The sequence below is a fragment of the Physeter macrocephalus genome, unplaced genomic scaffold (assembly GCF_002837175.3).
Source record: "Physeter macrocephalus isolate SW-GA unplaced genomic scaffold, ASM283717v5 random_357, whole genome shotgun sequence".
NCBI classification, from domain to species: domain Eukaryota; kingdom Metazoa; phylum Chordata; class Mammalia; order Artiodactyla; family Physeteridae; genus Physeter; species Physeter macrocephalus.
In genome coordinates this window covers 33,102-37,863 of record NW_021145654.1, presented here as the reverse complement: position 1 = coordinate 37,863, position 4,762 = coordinate 33,102, and the positions used below count along the sequence as shown (strand labels likewise).

Sequence of the window (4,762 nt, the reverse complement as noted above, 5' to 3'; positions counted from 1 at the left end):
GACATGTGGGATCTTCCCGGACCGGGGCACGAACCCGCGTCCCCTGCATTGGCAGGCGGACTCTCAACCACTGCGCCACCAGGGAAGCCCTTAAGATGACTTTTTAAAGTTTTTGTTTTGGTTTGGTTTTATTGGTATGAGGGTTTGTCTGAACTACCTAGGCTTCCATATCCAGAACTTGTTGGTCCCTTTGACCCTCATTTGAGGGATCCAATAGGCAGCAATATCTTCAGCAATATCTTCACTGTGCTATAGGATGAATCATAATTGGGCTAGGTCGATCATGGTAACCCCCTTCTTCTATGCCTGAGGTGGGCATATGACCCAATTCTGAGGGGAAAAAAAGACACAAGAGGAAAATTCCTGAGAACTTGTGGATGAATTTTTGTGCCCTTTTAAAAGAGAGCTGATCGGGAACCAGAGCCCTTTCTCTTTTTTGTGCTTTGGGGTGATGTTATGGAAGGAAGTCACACTTGAGTCTGTGGCACCCCTCTTATGACTGAGGGAAAAGCCAAGAAAATTGCAGAAGTGTCAACTCATGGTTTTATATATTGTGGAGCCACTTAAAAATCCCGGAACCCTTTGCTTCCAAGCTTCTGAAATATTCTTATGGTTTCACTGTTAGTCAGGTTTTCTGTTATGTGCCGTCCAAAGTGTTCCTAATTGACATATCATCCTTCAAGACTCAGCTTTAAATAACATTTCCTCAGGGAAGCTTTTCTGAAAACCTCCAGATCAATACATTCAATAATACACTCTACTTTCCCCTTAGTGCCCCTCATCATATTTCTAATATCTGTTGAATGATTGTCTCTCTCTGGGCTGTAAGCTCTATGAGAACAGAGACCATGGTAGGTATCCTAGAGCCCAGCCCAGTGCCAGGCATGGCAGCCTCTTATAAATAAATAACTATCCAAATAGACAAATAAATAAAAGCATCAAGAGCACAAGTGGAGGGAGAAACTAGATAAAAACCCTGGAGGATGTGAATTTAAATTTGTGCAACTGTTCTTCTTCTAACAGACAAAAACTCTTAAAGCTCAAAGAATCAATACAGGGCTTCCCTGGTGGCGCAGTGGTTAAGAATCCGCCTGCCAATGCAGGGGACACGGGTTCAAGCCCTGGCCCGGGAAGATCCCACATGCCGCGGAGCAACTAAGCCCGTGTGCCACAACTACTGAGCCTGCGCTCTAGAGCCTGAAAGCCACAACTACCGAGCCCGCATGCCTACAGCCCGTGCTCCGCAACAAGAGAAGCCACCACAATGAGAAGCCCGCGCACCGCCATGAAGAGTAGCCCCTGCTCGCCGCAACTAGAGAAAGCTCGCGACACAGCCAGAAATAAATTTTTTTTAAAAAAAGGATCATTACAGAAGGGTTGGAATGACCATCGTGAGAACTGGGTATGAATGTTCATCTGGGAAAAGTAAGAGTTGCCAAGTAGTGTTAAAGACCCAGCTGGGATTAGAAACCGTGTATGTGCATTGGCATCAGTCGGCAGAATTATGAAATTTCCTCCAGCAGGTGGTTAGCTGTCTGGGTGTGGGAAAGAAGTTGGGTAATTAGATTGATCCAAAGATGGGGGCTCTCAGGACAGGCTGCCTTCTGTTCTGGTCTCTGGTAAAGTAAGTAAAAGTAGATATGGAATTTTATTTAATTTATTTAACCTCTCAATAGATTAAACCTTGTAGAACTCAAAAGGCCTGCCCTTTCATTCCAGACTGGAGAATATCCCTTGGCTGAAGCACTCACTGCAGAAGTCTGCCCCCATCTCCCACTTGCCATGGAAAGGCTGATGAGGGGGATGTGTGAATTTCCTAAAGTGTGTGTGTGTGTGTGTGTGTGCACGCTTGTGCATTTTTCTGGGTTGAGTGTCTGTAGTTTCCACCAGATTCTCAAAAGGGTCTGTGATCCAGAAAGGCAAGAACTACTGACTTGGGTTTAGCTGCTAGCCGTGAGCCACTGTGTGGATCCACTGTGTCAATCAGGGCTTGACTGATGGGTAGTCACAGCCCTGCTTATTAATGAGAGGTGGCATGGCACAGTGGTAGATGTATAGACTCCAGGGTCACAGGCCTGGGCTATGACACTTAGCTCCTCAGTTTCTTATCAAATGGGAATGATAATCACAGTTCCTTATCTCAGAGAGCTGTTGCAAAGATTAAACGAGTTAGTACATGTAAGTGCTTCGGACCATGCCTGGCACTTAGTAAGAATTGGTTTTTATTATACCTAATGGTTAGCGATGCGTCAGGACCCACATTCAGGACAAAGAGGTTGAATCATGAGGCATCATTTGGAGGAGGAGTCTCTTCTCCCCGATACTTATTGTGTATCTGGGGCAAGTTCCTTAACCGGTCTGTGCCTCAGTTGTCTTATCTGTAATGAGGAGTTAGTAATAGTAACTACCTCATAGGATAGTTGTAGGCCTTCTGTATGGGCTCAGAGCAGTGAGTCCAACTCACTAAATGCTGGTATTAATATTATTATTAATATTATTATTACTGCCTTGGTATATTCAAGCTCCTCATTTGGATGAGAGCGGCTCTTTGCAGCTGGCTCCCACGCCTTCCCTCACACCGAAACCTTCACAACTCACAAAGCACCTCACACGTACCGTGTCTACCTCACAGCAGCTCACTGAGGTGAAGACTTGAGACCCAAAGAGAGTAAGGGACTAAACCTAAGGCCCCTCCACCTGCCCCCTTCCTCATGGCATCCCTTCCTCTCCCTGGTTTCCATCTACAACAATCCCACTTGTGAAATCCCACACCGACTACAAAGCCTTTCTGGTTCCCCTAATCAGAATCCCTGTTTGGAACCAACTTCATGGCATGCTCACATTTCTGCAGTGACCCCACGGCTCACCTCCCCACTAAGCTGCAGACTCCCAGGCCCAGTCCTACTCCTTTTATTGCACCTATCACCACTCTTTGGACAGAAAATGCCTTCTCTAGAGAGCTGCTGAGTGAAGGAAATTAAATACTTGATGATTCTACTATTCCAAGGTATTCACATGTCTAAGGGAAGGGAGGAAGAGCCACTGAAATGCTGATCTTCCCTGTAGACCAAGAGACTGAGCACATAAACAGTGGCCAGATTGTATGGAAAAAGAGAACTCACCCACAACCTTCTGAAAGCTGCCCAGGAAACCAACCCCTTATCTACAGTAAACCACCCAGGAAGTCTATAAATCAGATTTGTAGGAAGTTAGACTATCTCTAGCAACAATCCGGGAAGCTAAACAATAACTTCTAAGGACTTCCCTGGTGGCTCAGTGGTAAAGAATCCGCCTTACAATGCAGGGGACGCAGGTTCCATCCCTGGTCAGGGAACTAAGATCCCACATGCCATGGGGCAACTAAGCCTGCGTACCACAACTATTGAGCTCGCGCGCCTCAACGAGAGAGAAGGCCATGCCCTGCAACTAGAGAGAAACCCGAGTAGACCGCACGCCCTAAAGAAAAAGATCCCGCATACCTCAACAAAGATCCCATGTGCCTCCACTAAGACCCGATGCAGCCAAAAACAAACAAAAAAACCAATAACTTCTATAACAATTGGATCAAAAAGGCCAGGACTTGATTAATAACTGACAACTTCCCTAATTTTGGTCCCCACTTCCAGTCATGCCCCAGGATGCCCCATTTCTAGTTAGCCCGCCTACAAGCTTCCCCATGCCAATAGCCTCAATCAGGGCACGCCTGAAACCTTCCCTTCCACTATGAAGCTTTCCCATTCCTCTGCCTGCCTTTGATTCTCTCCTAAAACACAAGTGACCTTGGCTGACTCCCTTGCTATATAGCAAGGACAGAATACATAGCCTGCCTGTGCTTTTCTCATTTGGCTGGTTATTTTCATGAGACCCCGGAATGAAAGCGCAGGGAGCAAAGACCCAGACCTCTGTCAGTTCCCTGGTTTCCCCTGGGGTGGAGCTCTGAGCCCTCAAACAGCAGAGCTGCTGGCTGATCCACTGGAAATGCTGAGCAGACCTCTGGACTCAACTGAGTGAGAGCTGGGGAGGCCAAATTGACTCAGATTAAATCCCCCAGGCATAAAAATCACAAAAGAGTTTTTGTTAGATGCTGATTGAGAGGGAGAGGCTCCAAAGATCTGGAAAAAGGATAGGACAACTGGGAATAGAGAAATGAGGGAAAGGCAGGAATCTTGCCTAGAACCAGAGCAGGAATTGCCTGGAGCTGCTTGGGTGGGATGGAGATTTGAGTCAAGATTCTTTTCTAACCTCCACCAAAATCTTTTATCCAAAACACAGATATTTACTGAGTGCGTAGTGCGTACCAGGCACGGCCACTGACTTCATGGAGCCCACACCCTAGTGGGGGAAGACAGACAATAAATGACTAAAACAAAACAAAACAAAACAAAAAATATATATATATATATATAATTTTTAAAATATATATATAATTTCAGAAGTGGTAAGTGCCCTGAGGAAAATAAAATAAGATGTTGGACAGAGAGAAGGGGTGCTGGTGTTGGCAGCACAGCATATGGAAATGTGGTTGGGGAAGACCTCTCTGAGGAATGACATTTACACTGACACCAGAAGGAACCAGCAATAATTCTCCCAGGGGAAGTCGTTTTCCAGGCAGAGGGAGCAGCTTAAGCAAAGGCCCTGAAGTGGGACTGGGTTTGATACGTTCAATATGGAACAGAGGGCTTCCCTGGTGGCGCACTGGTGGCGCAGTGGTTGAGAGTCCGCCTGCCGATGCAGGGGATGCGGGTTCGTGCCCCGGTCTGGG

General features: G+C 46.5%; 1 protein-coding gene across 1 annotated transcript in view; it reads left to right on the top strand.

Annotated features, from left to right (window-relative positions):
* Positions 1 to 4,762, top strand: part of ECM1 (extracellular matrix protein 1) — a 33,524-nt gene that overhangs the window by 25,615 nt on the left and 3,147 nt on the right. The window lies entirely within an intron of this gene.